The sequence below is a fragment of the Monodelphis domestica genome, chromosome 3 (genome assembly GCF_027887165.1).
Source record: "Monodelphis domestica isolate mMonDom1 chromosome 3, mMonDom1.pri, whole genome shotgun sequence".
Lineage (NCBI taxonomy): Eukaryota > Metazoa > Chordata > Mammalia > Didelphimorphia > Didelphidae > Monodelphis > Monodelphis domestica.
This window is the reverse complement of record NC_077229.1, coordinates 88,419,541-88,434,516: the sequence shown is the minus strand read 5'-3', so window position 1 is coordinate 88,434,516 and position 14,976 is coordinate 88,419,541. Positions and strand designations below refer to the sequence as shown.

General features: G+C 37.3%; 1 long non-coding RNA gene across 1 annotated transcript; it reads left to right on the top strand.

Annotated features, from left to right (window-relative positions):
• Nucleotides 1-528: 528 nt before the first annotated feature.
• On the top strand, nt 529-14,850 carry LOC103103622 (uncharacterized). The gene is made up of 3 exons (XR_001629280.2): nt 529-1,292; nt 13,856-13,909; nt 14,218-14,850. It is a non-coding gene; the product is annotated as an uncharacterized LOC103103622 (long non-coding RNA).
• The last annotated feature ends 126 nt before the right edge of the window (nt 14,851-14,976 follow it).

The window sequence follows — 14,976 nt, the reverse complement described above, 5'->3', positions numbered from 1 at the left end:
ATCGCAGGCTGCTTTTTTACTTGGAGTGAGAAAGTGTTTCCTTTTCTTTTTTGGCATATATATTAATATTTTTAAAATTTCCATGATGTAAATTATGTAATATAATTATTTTATTACAATAATATTTTAACTCCAGTAATACATTATATATTATATTATATCTATATAAATTTAATGACATAATATAATGTTATATAATATAATTATAATAGCATCATTATAATAAATCCAACACACACACACACACACACACACATATATAATTCTAAACCTGGCCAACATAAAAAAGAAAAATTCCATGGACATAGTAAAAAACAAAAAGAAGATTGTATATAAAATGATTAATCTCAATTTAATGCAGAATGTGTTAAAAAAGTAATAAATTTGACACATTAAATTTCAAATGTCTTCTTGAATTTCCTTGTGTTCTCTTCTGTGAATTAAAATATTTCAATTTTCCTTTTCATCACAATCATTAGTATTCCCCTAATATCTCTCCTCATTAAAAAAGAAAAATAAAACCTTGCAACAATTAAGTATAGTCAAGCAAACAAATCCATGTATTAGACATGACTGAAAATGTTTGTCTCTTTCTATACCTTGAATCCATCATTCCTCTATCAGGAGATGGATAACATGCTTCATAACAGAACCTCTGCAGTAATTGAAGTCATCTCTCAGTGATCAGAATTTAAGTCTTTCAACATCATTTTTCATTACAATGTTATTCTTATTGTTCTGTTTCTGTACACTTTACTCCATAGCCATTACACAGATATTTTTAGTATTCTCTGAAATCGTTTGGCTGTTTCTAAATACATGAGAATTCTAAAATAATATTGTGATTGCTGATTAAAAAATACTGTAGCTCAAGTCAAGTGACTTTTAGTAGCTTTTATTTATAAAGAGGTAGAAAGAGTGAAAGTAGAGAAATGTAAGAAGAGAGTAGAGAAAATATCTAGCCTATCACACTAAGTCTTATGGCAGGGCTTGTTAACCTTCAGTCAGAGGACCTGGTGGTGTCTTATGCAAAGGTTCCACCAATGCAACCTCCTTCAGGAGAAGGAGACCTCTTCAGAACTAATCTCTCCAGAAGCCAGGAAGGGAAGGCCAGCTACTCACTCACTCACGATGAAGTCCAAAGGAGAAGATTCAGGAGCAGTCCTTCAAGAAGCAGTCCAAGAACCAAGGTCCCAAGTTGAAGCTGGGGTCCAAGTCCAAAGCCACCTCTAAGAGACAAGTCACCAGCCAAAACTCCAACCTGAAGATTCAAGCCAAAGACTTCCTGGACAGTAAGTTCAAGACTTTTTATAGTCCTTTTTTCACATCCCTTCCCGTCCCTTCCTCTCTTCACAGGGGCCAATTACAGCTTCCAAATTGCCTAGTACTACCCGGGGTGGGGGGTGGGGGGAAGTGTGTGTGTGATCTACCTCTTAACCTCTGAGGGCGTAAACTCTTATCAAAGGATTCACAAGTTTCTGGAGTTGTCACCCATTTTAGTAAGTGACTTGTGAACTCTCTTACTTAGTGTTAAGTAGGGGTGTTTAAGTTTTTGGTTAATTAACTTAAAGATAGACAAAGAGAATAAAGAATTACCTTTCACGTATATTTATGTGTGTGTGTGTGTGTGTGTGTGTGTGTGAGAGAGAGAGAGAGAGAGAGAGAGAGTTTTAGATCACAATAGTTCAGTTCAAAGATCAATTAATTATTGGAAAGAAAGAATCCACTTATATTCTAGCATGGTTAATTCTAATTGCCCTAGATGTCTTACAACTCAATTAGAGTACAAAAACAAAATCTAACCAACTTAGCTGTGTTGGTAGGGCTGGGATAAAATAGTATATTTTATTTCTTCGAGAGTAGAAACATATTATTATCCTAAAGGATAAAATTAACATAAAATCTGTTAAAAATCATGAGAAAAGAGACAGCTAAGTGGCTCAGTGGATGGAGACCCAGGTCTAGAGATGGGAGGTCCTGGGTTCAAATATGGCCTCAGATACTTCCTAGCTGTGCCTTGGGCAAGTCACCTAACCCCAATTCTCACTTTTCTGCCTTAGAATTGATACTTAATATCAGATAGAAGGTAAGGGTTTAAAAAAGATAGGAAAGTAGTTTGATCATATTCATGTCCTTATCTCTACTCAGTCATCCCCTTAGTTCAGATTCTGATTACTGTGTTCCAACAGATTTCCTGCCTCAGGGTTCTCTCCTTTTCAATTCATCATCCAATGTAACTATTAAATTGATATTCCTAAAGGTCTGATTATGGAACACCCTTGCTCAAGGTGTTTTCATAGCTCCCTGTTGTTTCTAGGATAAAACATTCTTCTCTCTCTTAGTCATTACTGGCAAATTTTTTGCCAGAATTAATAGGCTCATCCTTCACTTATGAGTCATTTACCCAAGAACCAATATGGCTTCAGAAAGACCTACAGATTAGTTGATAGGATCTTTGCTGCCTAGGAGAAATGCCAAGAATAGAACAGAAGGGTCTGTATACGACATTTGTCAATCTGATGATCAAACCTTTGATACTGGCAGTTGTGAGGGCTTGTAGGAGATCATGGCAAAATTTGGTTGCTCAGAGAAGTTCATCAATACTGTTATACCATTTCCATGATGGCATGCCTATACAACTTCTGGATAATGGATTATGTTCTTGGACTTTCCTAATCACTAATAGAGTGAAATAAGGTTAAGCTTTTTAGTGTATTTTCATTGCTATTGTCAGATGCTTTCAATGAGTAAGAAAATGGTGTGCATGTAGGTTACTTCACTGGAGATAAATTATTTTACTTAAAAAGGCTACAAACCAAGTCTAAAGGGGAAGGAGAATTGGTATATGACTTTCTGCTTGCAGGTGATTGTACATTCAATGTAGCCTCTGAGACTGAGATGCAGCTGAGCATGGATCAACTTTCTGCTGCTTGTGCTCATTTTGGCCTTATAATGAACACCAAGAAAATAGAGGTTCTCCACCAGTCATCACTGCTTCATCCAAATATGGTGCCACTGGTTACAGCAAATGGAGAAATTCTGAATGGTGTGGATAAGTTCATTTACTTTGGCAGTATACTTTCTGGGGATGCCTACATGGATGATGAGGATGATTCATGCATTGCCAGAGCTAGCTCAGTATTTGGGAGCTTCTGAAGGGAAGTGTGGGAGGGAAGTATTAGGTTACCTTCCAAACTAAAGGTCTACAGAGGCCATTGTGCTGACCTCATTGTTCTATGCCCATAGAACCCAGACAGTATACCAGCATGAAGGCAGGAGACTGAAATACTTCCATTTGAATTGTCTTAGAAAGATTCTAAAGATCACTTGGCAAGATAAGATATTAGACACTGAGGTCCTTTCCTGAGCTGAACTGCTAAGCATTCAGACTCTACTACAGAGCACACAACTCCAATGAACTGGCCATGTTGCTCAAATACCAAACCTACATTTGCCTAAAAGATTCATACAGAGAATTCACTCAAGGCAAACACTCATATGGAGATCAGAAGAAATGATACAAGGACATTCTCAAGGTCTCTTTTAAGAAATTTGGTATCAATTGTGCCATGGTATGCCTTCATCAAAGAAGAATCTCTGCTCCATGAGCAAAGCAGGATTGTGGTAGCTCAAAATAAACATGAAACTTGCAAATGTAGACATCTCCATCCCAAATGTTCATCCTGGCTATTTTTGCCTGACCTGTGGTAGAGCCTTCTGGGCTCATATTTGTCTGATCCACTAAAGTTGGTAACACTGAAAATTGTTCCTGACATCATGTTATCATTTTGTTCCTCCCAAAATGACAACATGATGTCATGAAGGACATGAAGGACAATAATTGTCTTTTTATATCTTATCCCTTGTCCTTTCTGTTCTTTGATTCAATGACACTGTACTGTTTGCTCATCCAGTAACAAGATACTCCATCTCTTAGCTCTGGGAATTTTCTCTATCTTCTAAGCCTAGAATTCTCTCTCTCTCTCTCATTACCTCTACCTCATGAATTCCCTGACTTCTTTCATGTCCTAGCTAAAATCCTACCAGATACAGGAAGCTCTTCTCATTATTGTTGTTGTTGTCCAATTGTTTTCAGTCAGGTCTACACTTTGTGATTTCATTGGAGTTTTCTTGGCAAAGATAATGGGGTGATTTGGCATTTCCTTCTCTAGCTTGTTTTACAATTGAGGAAACTGAGGCAAACAGGGTTAAATGATTTGCCCAGGGTCACAGCTAGTAGATGTCTGAGGCTGTATTTGAGTTCGTGTCTTCCTGACCCCAGACCTGTTGCTTGATCCACTGCACCACCTAGTTGCCCAAGTTCATGTGCTTTCCCTCTATCAATTATTTCCTATTTATCCTATATATGGATTATTATATATTATATATATTATTATACCTATATGCTTGTTTGTTGTATCCCTTATTAGACTGTAAACTCTTTATGGTGAAAGACAGCTTTTTTGTTTCATTTTATCTCCCCAGCACTTAGCATATGGTTGGTATATGTAGGAGGTAAATAAACGTTTATTGATTGATTGAAATAGAAAGAATCCATTGGTAGCTTCCTAAAAGAAACCTCAGAATGAAAACTCCTGGGAACATTAGAGCCAAAATCCAGAGCTTCCAGGTCAAAGAAGAATACTGCCAAGTAGCCAGAAAGAAATAATTTGAGTACCAAAGGGCCACAGTCAGGATAATGCATGATTTAGTAGCCAACACTGTAACCTCCTGCAGTTCTATATTTTCGTGGATAGACATCTGAGAAGGAGATTGGAAACTGAGAGATAGAGGAGAGAGAGGGGGGGATGAGAGAGAGAGAGAGAGATAGAGAGAGAGAGAGAGAGAGAGAAAGAGAGAGAGAGACAGAGAGAGAGACAGAGAGAGAGAGAGAGAGAGAGAGAGAGAGAGAGAGAGAGAGAGAGAGAGAGAGAGAGAGAGAGAGAGAGGAATAAAGATTCAGAGACAAAAAGTTAAAAAATATCGGCTCCATCATGCATGTCCCTCTGATGGAATTGAGAGAGGGCTCTACATGTGTCCTCACACTTTTATTGGAGAGTTTAGGAATGTGGAGTGGGAGGTAACTATGTGACATGGCATAGGTGTTAACATTGGCTCAATGGACAATCACATAATCAAAGAGAAGGAGGTTAATCAAACATGTGACTTGGTAAGGAATGTAGTCTAACAAGGTGGGAGCTAGGACCCTGTGGTTAAATATTGTCCTGCTCAGGAATTCTTTTGTCCTTTGGATTGAAGATTTGGAAATACAAAAATCAATAAGTAACATGACCATGAGTCTGGTATATGAACACATAAGATACACTATCAATATACCAATCATACTTTCAAGATGCTAATATACCTGATCTGCTACAAAATGGGAAGGAACTTTAGCTTCTGTTAACCCTAAAAATTGATTTGGCAAAATTAATTTTATAAACATTGGTAATGTCAGAGTCTTGGTTGTTATATTGATTGGTTTACTTATACCATGCAAAAGAAGATATTTAAATAAGGCTTATATCAGAAATATGCAGCCAGATGTTGCAATGTCACTTCATTTTCATCATTCTTGTTGTTTAAAACATGATGATATAGAGCAACAAACACACAGAGTGCAATGTTTATGGAAATATTGGTACTTTTAAAAATTCATATTAATTTTTGTATTAATGTTTTTGAAAAGCTTTTACATGCTAAAATATTTTATGCACTCACAATGTGAATCTTGGTCAACTTAAATTAGGGAAATAGAAATCATTTTTGAATGAAAATCCTTGTATTACACACTGGCTTAGCTACAACATTGCCACATGAAATGTGAGCCATGAATTTAAAATTTTGTATTAATTTTATTTTTATTTTCCCTGATTATTTTTTCAGATTATTTCCCCCATATATTTTCTTTTAAGTACTAGAATTACATTGAAAGCAGTATTAATATTATTATCCTGAAATATGAGTTAACAATAACTCTATTTATATATGTACATACCCAAAAGCTTGAGACTGTAGGAACATGCAAGAATTTGTTAAACCTCATGGGACTATTATGGGTTACTGTGTCTGATGGCAGAAGAAGGGATTACAATGAAGGCATTGAACTTTGCCAGAAAGCCTGATATCTAAGAGAGACATAAAATCCATATAAGATGGATATATGTCACTTACTAATGTCTTGTTGGAGGTAAAAGGATGCAGTGTTTTGACACCCTCAAACACAGGTTGGCCTGGTACCAAAGTTCCAACCAAATATCTATGTGGCTGGCATCTTGGCTTCAATATCCCAAGGACTCTATGCATGATCAGACCAAGGGAAAGGAAAAGACTTCCCTCTCATCTCAAACTATAGTCCTTTCTTTAGATTTAAAGGTCTGGCAACTTCTTACAGTCCTGGCTAAACATGGGTAAAATGCTATATTATTGCACCTGTCCTACAGGACTGTGGGACTGATATCACATTAATTCAGGATCACAAGTGAGTTAAGGTCTTTTTTTATTATTGTTCTTACATAAACTTTTTAAATTTAATTTTGCTAGTTGATTTAGAATTCATTTTTTATTTATTATTTTTGCTATGCTCATTTTTGTTGTTTTTGTTTAGTTTATAATTTCTTTTTACCCTTATACACTCTTGTCTTAATTTTTAAACAAAAAGGAGGATATGTAGCATACCAGGTATATTAACATCTTGAAAGTATGATTGGTGTATTGATAGTGTATCTTATGTGTTCATATACCAGACTCATGGTCATGTTACTTATTGATTTTTGTATTTCCAAATCTTCAATCCAAAGGACAAAAGAATTCCTGAGCAGGACAATATTTAACCATAGGGTCCTAGCTCCCACCTTGTTAGACTACATTCCTTACCAAGTCACATGTTTAATTAACCTCCTCCTCTTTGATTATGTGATTTGTCCATTGAGCCAATGTTAAAGCCTATGCCATGTCACATAGTTACCTCCCACTCCACATTCCTAAACTCTCTAATAAAAGTTTGAGGACACATGTAGAGCCCTCTCTCAATTCCATCAGAGGGACATGAATGATGGAGCCGATATTTTTTAACTTTTTGTCTCTGAGTCTTTATTCCTCTCCTCTCTCTGTCTGTCTCTCCCTTCTCTGTCTCTCTGTCTCTCTCTGTCTCTCTCTGTCTCTGTCTCTGTCTCTCTGTCTGTCTCTCTTTCTCTCTCTCTCTCTCTCTCTCTCTCTCTCTCTCTCTCTCTCTCTCTCTCTCTCTCTCTCTCTCCCCCTCCTCTATCCATTTTCCCTCAGTTTCCAATCTCCTCAGGTGTCCACCCACAAAAATATTAATATAGAACTGCAGGAGGTTAAAAACACTCTAAAGGGGTGGTGATTCAACAGCATGAAATGTGATATTCCAGAAGGCAAAAAGATATAGGTTTACTACCAAGAATAATTTACTCAGAAAAAACAGAGCCTAATCCTCCCCCTTTCCTCTCTCTTTCTCATCCTTCTAGTGTATTCCTTTTCCCTTTCCTTTCCTTCCTTCTTTTAAGATCAAAACCACACTTTGGTTGTTTTATTAAACTTCCTCTACGATCCCTGGTAAGGATAGACTTCTGTAGGGATCCATATATCATCTCCCCATATTAGAATATATAGTTTCTCCTTGTGTAGTTCTTTATGATTTGATTGTTTGGTCACATTTACTGTTTTATGCTCCTCATGACTCCTCAGTTTTGCACCACCTTTTTTTTTTTCTTTGTAAACAGAGGGGACAGGGGGAAAAAAAGAAGCAAAAGCATAGGATGGAATCAAATATACACAATTAACAATCATAACTGAGACCATAAATGAGATGAATTCAAATACTTACCACAAAATGGAAGAAGATAGAATGAATTAGAAAGCAGAATCCAACAACACATTCTTTATAAGAAACATCTTCATATAAAGACTCAAACTAGAATAAGAGGCTGCAGTAAATTGTATTATGCTTCAGCAAAATTTAAAAAAAAATGGAGCAGCTAGGTATCATAATGGATAGAGTATCAGGCCTAAAGCCAAGAAGAATCACCTTCCTGAGTTCAAAGCTGGTCTCAGATGCTAGGCACTATGACCCTGGGCAAGCCACTTACCACTTTTTGCCTCAGTTTCCTAATCTATGAATGAGCTGGAGAAGAAAATGGGAAACCATTTCAATATCCTTGCTGAGAAACTCTCAAATGGGGTCATGAAGAATCAGATGCTACTGAAAAATGACTGAAGAACATGAAAAATTAAAAACAGTATGAGTAGCAAACATTATCTTAGATAAGACAATAGCAAAATAGACTTGATGAGAAATTACAATTCACTGAAAGGAATCAGAAATATTATCAATACTAATCATATGTTTAATAACGAGCATGTAAACATTTAAAGGAAAAGTTATGCAAGTTTCAGGGGAGACATAGTAGGGGACTTCAGTGTATCTCCTCAGACTTAGATATGTCTAACCAAAATATAAACAAGGAAAAAAGTTAAAGACTTGAGAATTTTAGAAAAGTTACATAGCAAAGACTTTTGGTATTTAACAAATAGGAATAGCAAAGAGTATATAAATTTCTAAGCTCTTTGTTTATACAGAAATTGAACATATGTTAGGTCATATAAAGCTCCCAAACAAATGCAAAAATACATAAATATTAAAGATTTTTATGGACTTTAAAGCAATAAAATTATATTCAATAAAGAGCCACTAAAGAAATAATTAAAAACTAATTGGAAACTAAATAACTTCAGCTTAAAGAAAGGATGGGTCAAAGATCAAACTATAGAAACAATAGATAGTTTCATTAGAGATAATTATAACAATAAGACAACATTACACATTTTGGGATACAGTCAACGTAATCTTTAATGGAACATTTATATCTGAGAAAGAACAAATCTAGCCTAGATCACCTAGTTTTTCATGCTTATGTTCACCTTCTTGTTTGTATCTAGGCTTAAAATGCTGGTGAATTTTATGCCTCTCTACCCATCTTTGAGATTCAGAGTACTGGATTTTTAGGGCCCTCTGTAGCATCTCTTTACAGAGAGCTATTGACTTCAAAATATCTGGATCTGGGTTGTCCCAGTCTAACTAATCACTTTTGTTTCCTTCTGAGGTCCACTATGTGGATTTCTGATCATCTTAGTGCATTGTTGTAGGAGTCCTCCATTCTTTTTGCCTCCAGATACAGAGCTTTGTATACTCTGGGTTGTGTCTTTTTTGCATTGGGAGACTTTCATTTTGTTTTATTTTTTGTAGATCTGTTTTTTTCTGGTGATTTCTCTTTTCTATTGCTTATTCTGGTTGGTGTGTATGTGTGTGTGTGTGCGTGTTGTAAAGGGTGAATATTATGGTTGAGACTGAAAAAAATCTAAATTTAAATGATCACCAAGGGAAATCCCAAATAATAAAAAGCCAAGTCAGCTGCCAAAATTTTAGTGTGTTTTAATTACAACAGGAGGAAGAAAATATGAGATAGAGAGAGAGAGAGAGAGAGAGAGAAACAGAGAGAGAGAAAGAGAGAGAGAGAGACAGAGAGACAGAGAGACAGAGAGACAGAGAGAGACAGACAGAGAGAGAGAAAGAGAGAGAGAGAGAGAGAGAGAGAGAGAGAGAGAGAGAGAGAGAGAGAGAGGGAAAAAGGGAAAGAAGGAAAGAGGGAGAGAAGGAAAGAAGTTTAACTCAGAACCACTCTGGCTCAGGCTGAGCCAAAGCGGGCCTTAAGGCCTTAGAAAGCCAAAGCAGAGAAAGGGGTCAGTCCTTATCAATCACATGACTGGTCTGAAGGAAAGCTGTCTGCGGGGCTTCTCCATGCTTAAGCTCCAGGATCGAACTGCACTCTATCCCTCCTCACAGGAAGTCCCGAGAACTCCCGAGGCTGTTCTCTACCTCACTTCATGCGTCTCGCATGTGTCAATGGTGGCTCAAGCTTGACTTAGGACTGCCCAGAGTCCTTTTTTTTGCACATGTCTGTTGAAGGCCATTTTCTCAAATAATTAAATATTGAGTTTGATGCAGCCCTTCCCAATCTTGTTACACTGAGTAGGGTGGAGAATGTGGGTTTTTAAGACCTGATTCTGTTATTCCAAGTATCTCTATTGTTATTGATCAGGAAATAGCTAAATCAGATCTTCTAAAGAATGGTCTGATTAGGGTGGAATAGTTTTGAAATTCACAATGTGAAGTTCTGGGGTGGATGATGTCACTTAATGGAGTTTCATGTTAAATTTCTTGAAATTTATTTGCCCTGGTATTATTAATTTTAATTTTTTTTCTCCTGGAGTAAGTTTATGGGATCTGGGCTACCTATCTTGATTTAGACATCTCACTTAGTCAGACATTTCATGAAAATTTATTTCAATTAAATACTTAACTTATTAGAACTATGGGAGTCAAGGAGAGTCTATAAGCAGTATGGACTCTGCTGCTTGGGTTTCTCACAGATATTAGTATAGCATTTCCAATAGCAGATTGAGGTCCAAGTAGAAGAGATAAGAGGAAATGGAGAATTTGAGTTTCTAGTTGAACTTCAATGATTTGCATACTTTAGAGCATATTCTATGAGCATATCTTATCTTAGCTAGGTGGGGGACAGAGGGATTTATAGCCCCTATTGGATGACTGGAGTCCTTCTCAATGAGAGGCTTACTAATCATAGCACCTTCAGTAGATGAGGACAGAATAGCATGTAGCCTCAAAGATATCATCTCAGCTGAGGATTGTAGGAGGCTGAAAGACATGAATGGTTCTATGCAGGTGAGAGTTTTATTATAACAATTACTCTCTATGGAACCCTACCTATCCCTAGAAGATGGATGAGATAGCTGAAATAACTGGCTAATTGATAGGTGGCTCTTTTTTTTTTTTTTAAGATAAGAGGGTTTCTAAATAAAGCATCCCTAGAGGATGATGCAGAGTATTAGGTCACTTTAGAAACAGGATCCTTTGTGATGAGAGGTTGGTCTCCATTCTACCACATAGTTACTTCTTTCTATGCCAAATAGAACCTATTTATTAGCTTTCAAAAGACAATGAAATGGGCAGCTAGATGGCCTAGAGTCTGGATGGGTTCAAATCTGACTTCTGACTCTGTCTAGTTGTGTGACTGGTTAAGTCACTTAACCACTTTTGCCTAGCCCTTGCCTTCTCTCTTAGAACTGAAACTAAGATACAAGGTAAGGGTTAAAAAAGGTAATGAAAGGCTGGATTTTGTTTGGGGAACACTAAATCTTTAATGGTTCAAATGGTTCATAGTTCTTCCTCTCTGTGACAAGAAAATCATGGAGGAGAGAGAATGTCATGGAGGAAGAGATGCTTTTGAAGCATGTGTGGGAATGGGAATGTTTCCTTGCACATAGAATTCAGTTGTGCCTGGACCAGCTGATAATGAACACAAATGTCTGAGGTTTGGATAACATGGAGACAAAAGGGTGAAGAAAGACATTATTGAGAGAGCCTTTTTTAAAAATGATATATGATACAAAAAAATTAACAATAAAGTTGGTTGAGGGAAAAGAGAAAAAGGTGCTCATTAGCAACAGGATGGTTTGGTAACTGACCTTAGAAGAAGCATTGGCTGAGAGGCTGGTGCTGAGGATATTCTGCACTTTTTGGTGGAGTTTTTACAGGAGAAGGGCTGTGTAGTGTGAATCTTAAAAATTACTCAGACTGTACCTTAGAAGATTTGGTTTAGCTATTCCCTTATTGTAACAATGGAGATATTTGGTCTAACAAGAATCAGGAATGTATTGGGAACTTGGAAATTACTCCACCCTACTCAGACAGTGCCTTAGGGAAAGATAAAGTTGTAAACTCCTGATTGAACAATGAAAGTCCCTAACTCATACCTTATAGTAAAGCTAGAACCTTAAGATAGGTATATTTTTAGATCTAATACAAAAAGGTGTTAAGTACCTGTAAAGGTTAAATTAGTACCTAAAAAGGTCAAGTAACTTACAAAAGGCAAGCTTAACAAAGAGGTGTGAAGTTATCAGAAGATATAATCTAACCAGAGAAGGTGAGAACCAAAGAAAATGAGAACTAAGAATGGGCAGTCCTGGAAAAAAGCATCTACTGTGATTGGTAGATGTGAAAATTAAGGGGAGGTAACAAGAGAAAATTCTCTTTAAAAGGAGGTTAAGGAATAGTTCAAAGGCAGTTCAATTGAGTTAGGAATTGAGTTAGATTCTGAACTCATTTCAGGAGATTCAGTGGAGGACTGGAGCTTGCTTGGAGACAGTCTTGTGGTGAATAATAAGACTGACTTCCTCTCCCTTAGGCTCAGGGAGGTCACTTTGGCCAAGGCCTTTAACTACTGCTTGGCTCAGCCTGAGCCAGAGCAGTTTAAATTAATTCTTTAATTCTCTCTCTCTCTCTCTCTCTCTCTCTCTCTCTCTCTCTCTCTCTCTCTCTCTCTCTCTCTCTCTCTCCTTCCCTTAATTCCTTCTCTCTTTATTAATTAAAATCTCCATAAATCCCCAGCTGACTTGGGTATTTTTCATATTTGGGAATTTCCCATGGCGACCACTTATTTAGATTTTAAGTCAAAACACTAAAATTATCTTTACAGTTTTGGCGTTTACAGTAGTCACTAGACCTGACCATTAGACTTGGACAGAACACATTTCTATGAGTGGTAATGATCACATGGACCACCCAAATGCTTCCTGCAGTACAAAACCCAGTATTAAATATATAAATGCCATGTGGATTCTGCTGCTTGGGTTTCTCACAGATATTAGTATAGCATTTTGCAATAGCAGATTGAGGTCCAAGCAGAAGAGTTAAGAGGAGAAATTTTGCACTCTGTCTTTGGTTTTGAACTTTTCTCACTTTAAGGCAGAAGAATTCCATCTGTGAAGGAAGAAAACAAATATAAATACACCATCATCCAGAAAGTTAATTAACCTCAAAACCTGGCATATTTAAATGTAAGACTCCTTTGCCAACAAGCATGGTGAGGTGGATCAGCTTTATCAAGAAGAAGGAGAAGGAGAAGGAGATGGAGAGGGAGAAGGAAAAGAAGGAGGTGGAGGAGGAGGAAGAGGAAAAGGAGAGGAAGAGAAGGAGGAGGAGGAAGAAGGGGGAGGAAGAGGAGGAGGAAGGAGAAGAGAAGAAGGAGAAGGGGGAAGAGGAGGAAGAGGAGAAGGGGAGGAGGAGGAAGAGAAAGAAGAGGAGGAAGAGAGGAAGAGGAAGGGGGATAGGAAGAACAAGTCACAGCTCATAACAAATACAGGGTACACCAATGTCTTGGTGTGGTTGTTATTATATACACTATATAACCATTTTTATATCTTCTTTAGATCATAGTGCAGTGCTTAGGCACACATAGTATATATTTAATATATTTTGATTTATGTAAAGTTGAGTCTCTCCATTCTCTTCCTATTTGAAAGACAATTCATGGGAAAGGATAATCTAAGGAGGCAACTGTGGTTTAAAACCAGGAGTGTATGAGAATCAATGGCTTCCAGCTCACAAAAGACCAGGAGCCTCTGGTTGAATTTTTAGTGTGAACATTTACACCACAGAAGTTATCATTTCCTATAAGTCAGAGCTTGATTTATTGTTTGTTGATTGCCTAGACTTAAGAAAATGGTAAAGTGTTAATGATGTAGATTAAAATTAAAAGTATGTATGCTATACATTCTTCCTCCTACTAGAAGATGGTTTACTGGCTTATTCTTATATTATTCTATTATTGTTGTTAATAATGACAATAATAGCTAACCATTTATATAGTGCTTATTATGTGCTAGATACTGTGACAAGCACTTTACAAATATTATCTCATTTGATTCTCCAAACCACCATGTGAAAACAGGTGTTATTATTATCTCCATTTTACAGATGAGAAAACTGAGGAACGCAAGTTTAATGACTAACTCAAGGTCCTCATAGCTGGTAAGTGTATATAATAAGTAAAAATATTTCTTGAGCTTAGCAGCAGTGCAGTAGAAGACTCTAGAAATGAACTCAACATCAGACTAATGGCTCAGTACCTAGAAAAATGACAACAAAGACATCAGGAATTTATATGGTGGTTTAAGTTTGCAAAATGCTCCACATTCATTATCTCATTCGAGCCTTACAGCACCCTTGCCTGAGACTTTTGCTGTCAATAAGATTTGTAAAGACTCATCAGAGATATCGGAGTCCAACTACCTCAAACCAATTAAAAAACTTTTTTTTTATTATTTTTTATGTGCAAGATACTGTGTGGCTAAGCTGCTCAGGGACAAGGATGAAAATTAAAGTCACCTCCTCTCTCAAGGAGTTTATGGTGATGTACGGAACATATGTAATAGGGACAGCACAGAGCAGAAAGGCTGTCACAAGGTAAGACTTGAGCCTTAGGAGGAGTATTTTTGGAGAGGTGCTGAGGATGGATTGGATGTGGGGTAAAACTAGAGGAGGAAGAAAATGAGAGGGATGGAAGAACTATCCAGCAGGATGAAATTCAAGTGAATTGAGCTGAATGAACATTGACTAACAACTTACTCTAGGTGCAACACAGAGTCATTACCCAGACTGGTCTCTGGGTGCCTGGCTGGGGCTGGGCCACCAGTAATCAGAATAATTGCAGATAGCAGGTTGGCAGAGGTGGGGAGGAGAAGAAGCCTAACCACAATTACAGGGATGGGATTCCCAGAACTCATGGCCCCTAGAGGTGCGTGATTATGTCTTGGGTAGTGACACTGTCTGTATGGGGAGTTACCGTCAAGACAACTCTTTTATAGGTATAATTAGCAGTCATCAATTATGAATAAGAATTTCCAGATAAATAGAGAGGAGCAGCTGGAAGGAAACTTTTGTAATCCCTAAGAGGCTCAGATAAGGCCATACAAGGAAGGTGAAAAAGGGAAATCTGAGGCCAGGCTGGTGTTGGTGTTAGATCTTAGGCCCATGGAGTTGCTCTGGGCTCTGGGTTCCCTCATTGGTGCTCTGTGAAGGGGCTGCCTTTGACCCTT